Genomic DNA, 10205 nt, shown 5'->3' with positions numbered 1-10205 from the left:
AATAAAATAAAATGATACTTGTTATTGATATTTGTGTCATGTCACTGTTTTGTTTTTGTTCTAATCTGTTGCATCATAACCAAGGGTTCCTGCACTCATATCAACTTTGACATCAAAATAGTCACTTTTCATGCACTTAAAAATCAAAGATATTGCTCAAAATCAAAGAAGTGAGAGCCTGTCAAGTTGTCCTTCCTCCCGAAAGAGTTGTATTGAATTTTTGGGCTGATGTCGACTAAAACCTGCGATATTCCTTTTTGTCTCCCACGCCGGAGCAAAAAATCTCCGCCTGACATTTGCACACTGACGTGGTCTAAAATTGCTGAGACGTTTGGTTCCGGTGGGTTCAGGTCCGCGGCGTGCAAAATGTAAATGTTGAGCAGGACGGAGCAAACAGCTTGAGACAGCAGCAGCGGGTTACATAAGGTGGATTTAGCTTTCATTTCCTCCAGGCGCTCGTGCTCTTTGCTCAGGTTCACCTGCTGCCAGTGGCTCCATGCCAACCTTCTGTTGGTGTTTATTTCCAGACCCGACCTCCTCCATCCCTCCTTCTCCCCCTTTTCTCTCTCCCACTGTATGTGTTCCGTTGCTCTTTTCCCGTTTGACCCTCATCTATCTTTCCGTGTCTTCTGCTCGCCCACTATCTCCGCAGCCCTTAACCTCCTGCGTTTTCCCTTTACTTTGTAACTTCCCCTCTTCTTATCCTTGGATTCCTCAATGTCACTTTGTCTTCCAACTTTTCTCCTCGCTCCAGACACATTTTTATCCCTTTGAATGTTTCGCATCAGGAATTTGTCTTCTGTCCGGATGGTCGATTACGAAAAAACTACTTAATTCTTGTCAGTTCATTGTTTTTTTATTTAGGAAACTGCCTTTCCTTATTTATGGATTAAGGCCTTGTTTACATATAATGTATGAATTAAATGTTTTAAACACATCAATAAGGTTTGGTTTTTACTAAATTTGATTTTTTTTTTTTTATTTCTGGGGGATTTAGACAAGTGCTGGACCAAGGACAGATGTAAAAACAACACAAAAATGGAAAGAATAAAAAGGGTTTAACAACAATAGTTCCGAAAAACAAAAACACAACAATCTTCAAGGTTCCATATCACAGTCCAAAGAAAAAAAAGAAAAAGAAAAATAAACACACATGCTAAATAAAAATGATAAAACGTAGGCTCAGGCACCTGGAGGACAAAAGTACTAAGAACAAGAGAAAATGTAATCCACAAAGAGAGAGTGAAAACAGGGAACGCACACATATCAGGGAGTGATGATTATAATCTGGCGCCTGTTGCTGCAGTTTCAAATGTTCACCCGCATTCCTTTCATTTCACTTACCTTATTCATATTTTAAATCTCTACATTTTGATGACAATTAAAAAAATAAAGTTTACTTTTAAAGTTTAGTTGGTCTGTATATAGCTTTAAACCCATTTTATAATGAGTGCATTTTTCCCAGCTTGTAATATATCCTATATTTTGTCTAATTGTGATAATAATTACTCTGACATTTCATTTAAATTGTGTTTGTTTAATGATGATTACATAGAGTGTTCTCTTCCACTAAATAATTACCCATTACTGCTCCAGAATGACTCTTAGTAAAAAAAACCTTTTAAAAATTATATTTGTCAGTGTGGGAGAAGTTGTTTTTCTCTACCTCCTTTGTCATGATCATAACATGATCATAGAGATTTGCATCTGAACTGAATTGAACCGTATGTAGATGAGACTCGCAATGAGAACCTGACTGAACCTGAATTTTGGCGAACTCTTCAAAACTAGTTTTGTAATCTACATAAATTATTGTTATGGGATAATAATTTATGTCAGGAAGAGACAACACAGTTTTTGAATGAAAAACTAACGTGAAAACCCAACTTTCCTGACTAATTCATATCTTTCAAATGTTGAAGTCTTGAAATATAGAGTGAAATATTGGTCTCAGAGTTAATTAGCATATAAATAAACAGACAAAATGAACATCTTCTCCGCTAAAATAACCAGGCAGCATACCTCGATATATGTGAAAGCTTAAAGCAGAGAAGGTTTGAACAAAATTCCACGTGACATTAAAGTGCAGTTTATGGCGGAGATTATAGCAGAGATTATAGCGGAAATAACAGACCCGTCACACAGACAACTTGAATCATATGATGAGAGATGAACAAATGAAATACATTTAAACATTCTAATATCATAAGTCTCTTAAAAATGATCGTCTACTGGTCATCATTATCCAGTGAAAGAATAAATATTCAGCGTCTCCGTTTCTGCTGGAGATAGAAGCTGACGGACCTTTTCACTTTTGGGGTTTTTGAATCATCTTTATTAACGAATCACAACTTCTCTTGACATCATTTATATAAATGAATATTTCATAATCGTGATGACGTTAAACCGATGTCAGATCCATCAGTGTGAAAACTCCAACGTGTATTTTTAGTTTCTGGAACATCAAAAGTTGATGTTTTCTGGTGCGTTCATGTTGTCACGATCGAGACATTTTGTCGAGCTCGGAGAACGTCTTCAGGAGTTTGCGGACGTTTAGAACAAGTAAAAATTCTACGTTTTACGTTTAAGTATTTATTAAAAGTTGTATTTTACAGTCCATCCGAACTTTAAATTCACTTTGAACATTGTTACAGATTGTTTTGCTGTGGATGCTGCCCCCTCGACCCCGACCTAATATCTGGAAGATGGATGGACTATTTTGAAATGAAACAACTCCAGTCCTAATAAAATGGAACATTTCCTTCCTTCCCTCTCTCCACAGGTCCATGTGTTCTCTCGCTCCCCTCCTGGCATCATTAGGTCAGCCCACCTCGGCCAGGAAACATTGGAGCCCGAGGCAAAGCTTCTGCTCACCTCCTGTTTTAGCTGAAGGAAGAAAAAAAAAAAAAGAGAAAAGGCCGGATTTTTTCTGAGAGGTTTATCTAACCCAGAGTCTGTGACTCAACGTTTAGACAATTACCGAAGGCCACTTTTAAGAAGGCTATGCACATACCTGACACATCCGATCGATACTTGATGATCCAGCAAAATAACTCTTCTCAGTGAAGTGTTTTTGGATATTAACAAAAGAGAGTGATCTCTTGAGCTTCTTTTCAGCAGCAACTCGGCGTCAGCCACTCGACAGCTGGCAGGCAGATAAAAGCTGAATTTAATGAGTTTGATTCGACGCCGTTTGTGTCTCTGATGAACACTTTTGCAGCTCACATGCTGGTTTTATAAAAGCGAGACCCCCGTCAGACTAGAGTCCGGCCCGAGCTGCTCCCCTGTTGTGATGAACATTAGTTAAGTGACGGTGCAGGAACAGGCTGTTGGGCGGAGAAGTTTGAAACTTGTTTTTTACTTTCTGATCTTTATCATCTTCACTTTTCTATTTCCTTAAGACCTTAAAGCAGCTCTGGGAAGTTTTGGGTACTTTAATATTTTTGTACTAAAATAACTTTTGATGACACATCAACTTAAAACTAGTTGAATGACTCATATACCTTGAGGGGGTTTTGTGTGATTCTTATTTTCACTGTAAAAGTTATTGGGGATGGTGTGAACATGCGCTGGTTCGACACTATTTTTATCAACTTAGTTTTCTTTTCTTTCCCCTCATTTCATTTAATATTTACTTTCTAAGAAGGCATTTAATTTAATTTATTTTTTATAATGGTGTTTTATATATATATATATATATATATACAAAGTATATAATAGATTCTAATATTTCTACAACCCAATTTTATTTATTTTTTAAATACAATTATAGTAAATATTTCTTCTTTTTTGGTGGATTATCTTTTGAAAGCATGTTTAGGTTTTTAATATTTTTTCCTCTGTGACTGCTTCACACTATCTGTTATAAACCGTATATATATTCATCTTTTATTATTATAGTACATTATAAAACATGTTTTAGTTTGATTATTTTTTAATGCATACATTTTCTTTGCATAATAAAGTCTTTATTTGAATTATTTATTTTATTTACATTTATTTTATTAAGTCACATCCTATATTTTTGACCTAAGATTTAATACTTAGGTTTTTTTCTCGCTGTAATTCTGGTCCAATCTTGAAAAACACTTGAATATAATTCTTTTTTTTTCACACATTCAAATCTTTTTATTTTTAATATATGCATGTTATTATATATTTTTTCAAGATATACAGAAATAAGGTATTTTTACTGGGTTTTGAGAAGACCTGTACTTGGTTTAATTTCAATCAGTTGTGTTCAAATCGTAATTAAAAAAAAAGAAGTGTAAATAAAGTTAAATGTTATTCGCAGCAGTGTAAGTCAATTGTCGGAAAACACAAAAGCTTTTTTAATGGGCAGTTAAAGTCATCGTTTACTGAGAGATCCTAAAACAATTAGACTCAATATTTATTCCAAAATAAAAACCTAAAGAAAAGTGTGAATGGATCCGAATCTTTTTGCCGTTGTGTCAACCATGTCATTCATCATTGGACCTTTGTTAACTAACTGACTCTCTAATTGTCTCCAACATTATCACGGGTGTGAGGGAGTCGTCCCTCTCCGTCTCTCTTTCAGATCTTGATAAAAACAGACTCACTTAATCCCTCTTTATTCGGCCACAACAGGCCTCATTATGAGCCTGTTCCGCCGCTGCCCGGGGCCAGAAGAGGGAGTCGTTCCAGTTTACACAACAGCCGCATGTTTTAACCACAGCAGCTCATGTCTGGAGTCGGGATGAAGAAGTTGTAGATAACTAAAGTGCTACAACGGGCTGATAAGAACGCTCGCTCCACTCCCTGAGCCTTTACATTTACAAATGAGCCGGACTTCACTCATCTATCTGATCCAGACCTTCAGTGAAAATGTTCTTATCAGACGCATAGTCCTCAAGAACTGGACCAAGATCTCCACCAGGTTACTTTAGCATTTCGTGAGAATTAGAACATGATCATTAAGAGTGACTTCAATTGTTCAAGTTGTAACTTATGTAAAAAAACTAATTACAAATGTAACAGTTATATTCTTTAAAATCTATTTTATATTTTCCAAACATGTTTACAATTTAAATGAATTTTAAATTTTTTTTGTTTTGTTTGTTTTAGTACCAAAAGCAATGGAACATTTTTGTGGTGGGAAATTGAATTGGATTTTATCAGAAAAAAAACCCCAAAATAATATATAAATAATAAAAATAAAAAAAAAACACAAAACTGCAGGGTATTGTTTTTAATTACATTTTTCGATGTATTTTTTTTCCACTTGTGTCCATTGACCTTTTTCTTCCATACTTTCTAAATTATTATTTTATTTTTTAAAGTAACAAAAAAACAATGGGATTTTTTTTGTGGTGGAAAATTGAGTTGGAATTGGCCAGAAACCCCCCCAAAATAATTTACAAATAAAAAGTAATTGACCTCAGGAATGCAATTTTAAATTGTGTTTGGAGATTCATAATCTGGTGATGTTGTTTTTAATTAAATATTTCAATGTATTTTTTCAACTTGTGTCCATTAACCAATTTTTTTTTTCAAATCACTTTTTATAGTTTAGGCATTTTCAGGGCTGAGAATGACAGAGAATCACAGCTAGTGATAGAAAACGAAGTACGAAATGAAAAAGAAAAGCAACAAAAGTAAGATGATGCTCAACAAGACACACAATAACTGAGTAAGGAATGAAACACCAGGCAAGGTTGCGGCTCAGAAAGAAGGTTTCTCAGGGCATGTGTGATGCCAGAGCTTTGAATGGAAGCAAGGCATTCTGGGAAGAAGTGAAAGCTTCTGAGTGGCTCCTCTTATGAAAGCAAGTGATCACTTGATCGTTCTCAGCTGTGATTGATCGGAGTCAAGGAATCTGGAGAATAAGAAAATAAGATAAAACTAAGAAAAAAATAGCAGCTTCAGGTTTTAAAATATAATTATTTTTTTTTAATAAATAACTTTATGTCAACAATACAAATATTCAACATGTATCTAAAAAATCAATTCATGATTAGGGGTATACCTTTTTTTTTATCCAATTGAATATAATAATGTTTATTTATATATTATATACTATTTTAATTTATATATATATATTTTATGGTTATTTTATTATAATGTGTGTAAAATACAATTATTATTATTTTTATTTACAATTTAAATCAAAACATCCACAGCTTTATTTGTTTAATTATTTTTTTTATTTTAGATGGCAGCAGTCATTATGTTCTACGCAGCGAAAGGAGCAATAAAATCCAACAAGATCCCGGCGATGACTGAGGACGAGAGGATACAGTCGACTCCAGCAGCTTTTAGAACTGATGTTTGAAAATATTGTGATACAATTAGAAGCAGTTAAAACTTCCTCAAGAGTCATGTGGTCTGTAATGCTGCAACACCAGAGTCAAGTACTACAAATATATCCTTGTTACTACAGTATCACAATATATCGTATTGTTTCCCCTGTGTCGTGTTACTGACAGAGAGCAACACAGAGTTTGTAGCAATTAACCAACTTTTTTCCTAACTTATAAAAAGTGTAATACAATAGAAACATAAGTTATTTGACACTATTCAACATTTAGAAAAACTTCTTTAATATAAGTATGTGCCACCATTGAAGTAAGAACCACCACAGAGACCTTGCCCTAACACTCCCTTACAAACAACAATGAATACAAATTTAAAAACTTTTCATACAGTTGCTTACAGAAACACGATCACATAAATTCCCCTCTCAGCAAAACACACATAAACTTCCCTCTCCTCCGAGTAAACTCACAGAAATCCCCTGAAATCACCACACATTGTAACGCAGACAATCATTCAGCGCCTGTTGCTCCAGCGAGTGTTTCTGGCAGCTGGCTGGTGTATGAGGGACTTCATCAAAATAAATTCATTAGTGGAAACGCTTATGAAGAGTGTGGCAGCAGTGAGACTCGCTAATGTGTTTTTAATAGAACTCTGCCGCCCAGGGATGATCCTGAAAACACTCGCACAGACATCGGTCAAAATGCAACGAGTCCATCGAGGGCGCTACAGTTTCCCGTCGAATGATAAAGAGTTCGGCTGCGAAATGGGAATATAAAGTAGAATTTGAACACTTTTGTGTCCTGCCGCGAGTTACTCGTCTATATTAAGGTTATAGTTACTTTTATATTTTACACTGCAGAGCTAAAACTCTTTTCTACACGTTTCTAGCCTCCTGAGGCTGGTTCTATGAAGGTTTCTGCCTTAAAGATGTAGCTACTCATCCACAGTTGCCGTAGATAGATACTTCTACTAACTAAATACTTTTATGGAAAATGCTCTTTAAACATCAAATAGATAATCCATGTTAGGACAGGTACAAAAAATAAACATCTGAAGTATCTTTCTACAGCAACTATGGATGAGTAGCTTTATCTATGAGGCAGAAACCTTATGAGAACCAGCCTGAGGAGGCTGAGAACATGAGATAATGTTTATCCGGATGTAGTATCCAACAGTCCTTCTTTGGACTAAGAATGTTAGCTCTGTGGTGTAAAAAATAAAAGTATTATGAATTTAATAAAAATAAGGAATATTGTGATTAATTATTTTCAATAATTAATTCATGCCACAATTTCCTGTTGTAGATAAGTAATATTATTTTATTTTTAAATTATTATTTTGTTTAACATCGTGACTCAAGTTCAAGAAAACCTATGTTATTTTTAAAAACATATAATACTGCCTTTGAAACTCCTATGGTAATACAGGTAGAAAAAAGTACATTCTACGATTTTTCTTTTCCTCAATAATCTCTGCATGCCACAGTTGTCATGGCAACTTGTTTTGAACCCATAGTTTAATTACTGTTTTTGTTTAACATTGTGACAACTCATTTTCAAGAAAATATATCAAAAAAACAAGATGACCACATGCATTTTTTGGTGTTTTTTTTGTTTGCATGTTTTTTGAAGATACATTTATACAACTGCGAGTGCAAATTCATCCACTTCTTTAAATTAAATGAAAGAATAAAAATCTAATTGGGAAATATATGTATATACATTCCCCTAAATACATTAAATACATACGAAAAAAATGGGGAAAGAAATGACTGTAATACAAATTCTGTACTACTGATTATAACCGTCTGAAAGGGTTTTGATTTTGGAGAAAAACATGGTTTTCTCTACATATCCTTACACTCGTTTCAATCAAGTTCAGTCCAAAAAAAGCATGTTAACTATTAATAATTATTTTTATTAAATGCTGACATTAAACTAGTGTTAAGAAAAGGGTTGGGGACCATGTTGTAAAATAATGTCCTTAAAAAGTAACATATGAAACTAAAATTACAGATATATCTTGAGAATCTCTCTGATGTCTCCAAGGTAAGAGGTGGTCAATTAAAAAAAAAGACAAAAAGCTGTGTGTAATTTTCAATGACATCCTACTAAAGCCTCAACTTGGCCAAAAACCCCAAAGGCCTGAACCTGCAGGACAGTTTTAGGAGGGGGGGGAGGTCAGCCCACGACAATCTGGGCACATGGAGTGTGTGAGTGGAGGAGGGACGGTGCGAGGAATGGGTGGAGATGGGACTCCTGAGGGAGTGTTGAGGTGTCTCCGGCTGCTCTTCGGTTCAGAGCCTTGGACGGCGACTGAAGTTGAAGTCTTGCGGCAGCGACAGGGAAAAACTCTGGAAACAAGTCTTTCCTTTTCTTTTTTTTCCCCTGTTCTTCTTTCATGGACCCTACAACGCTATGGGAGTACACCGGCTGTCGCTGAAGTTTCTCAAGCGTGAGAGGGCTGAGGAAACATTCCTGGAAGAGTGACCTGACCGGACCTCAGGTGAGTCTTCACGTCCTGTCAGCCCTGCTTGGCTGCACTTCATGCTGTTGTCAGTTATGGGCAATAACACCACTATTTAGCACCAAACACAGTGTCTGGCATGAAACCTCAGCAAGTCCATCTACTTTTTAAACGCACTCTAAGAATTTCCCTGCTGTAATTTTGACAAGTTTGATTCAAATATTCATCTGGTGACTAAAGAACAGCAACTTCAAGCATCAATCGTGGAATTAATGTCATGTTTTTCTGGAGTTTAAACAGTGTGTTGTTTCATTTTAAAAGGTGTCTTGACAGTTGTTGCTGCTAGCGTTACACAGGTGAGGAGTCACGCTGCAAGTCGCTACATGCAGGAGCTTGTGACGTTCGAAGCTTCTTTAACTTTTCACCCAGAGTCGCAGTTTCACACCGACAGGAGCGGAATTGCACAATCCTGTTTGTCCTCAGCAGTGATGATGCACATTACCGCGGCTCTATATTCACTTATTACATGATGATGACAGCAGAACAAAGCGTCGTGTTGGTCCAGACCTTCTGTTGTTGTTTTTTTTTAAAGTAGCAGAGGTTAAATCTCCACTGAAAATATTGATATACTTAGTTTTTAACATTTTATTTATTAATTATGTTGGCGAATTCCAAATCTTACTTTAATTTCGCACTTGTATTCGGTCCTTGAAGGTATCATTGCTCGAGCAGATCTGAGGTCTGCAGCCCGAGCAGCCTGGGGGGCCACATGTGGCTGTTTGACTGGATATATGCGGCCCTGTGTCATGTGATGAAACTGTCATTTAATTCCTAGAAGAGAACCCATTATAAATTCAACCTAAATTTAAACTGTTCAAGTTTGGGTTGGTTTAAGGACTTTTTCCATATGTTTCATTCTAATTATAATAAATACATTTAAATATACATGTTTATAAACAAAACCTAAATTAAATGCCTGATTTTATTGACCAAAACAGTTGTTCTATCATTGGTTTCAGGATTATTTAAAATAAAATAAAATAAAGCAACAGCTTTAGCTTTGTCTTATATTATTTTTTATACAGTTTTATGTTCATTCCCAAACATATTAAAACTTCTTTTTAAGACTCAAGTCTGTAATATCCCCTCAGACCCAGCCCCTGTGCCCCTTGAAAATCACTTTTTTTACCTTGACAAAAACAATTGATTTTCTTGATGCTCCTCCCATGATGCAACACTAATAGACCCAGGGACTCATTCGTTCCTTGTGCTATTAGACTTTATAACTCTGAGTTTAGGGGCAGGAGTGGAGTGAAAGGATGGTGTTTTCTATTTTTGGTCATCTTTGTATCATTTTCTTTGTGTTATTTCCTGTGATCTATGTTCTTTATCTTTGCACTTTGTCATTCCTTGCACTTTGTTCTTGTTTTTAAGAAACTATGATTTGCTGTGAACTGAAAAAA

The 10205-nt window shown here is 35.5% G+C and overlaps 1 protein-coding gene across 1 annotated transcript in view; it reads left to right on the top strand.

Annotated features, from left to right (window-relative positions):
• The first annotated feature begins 8591 nt into the window (after positions 1-8591).
• Positions 8592-10205, top strand: part of fat2 (FAT atypical cadherin 2) — a 103594-nt gene continuing 101980 nt past the window's right edge. The window contains exon 1 of the mRNA XM_087798908.1: positions 8592-8781. The gene's annotated coding sequence lies outside the window, so the exon portion shown is untranslated. The remainder of the gene's footprint in view (positions 8782-10205) is intronic.

This window comes from Callionymus lyra, chromosome 9 (genome assembly GCF_982586985.1).
Source record: "Callionymus lyra chromosome 9, fCalLyr1.hap1.1, whole genome shotgun sequence".
In the NCBI taxonomy this organism is placed as follows: Eukaryota; Metazoa; Chordata; class Actinopteri; order Syngnathiformes; family Callionymidae; genus Callionymus; species Callionymus lyra.
This window is presented reverse-complemented; position numbering and strand designations above follow the sequence as displayed.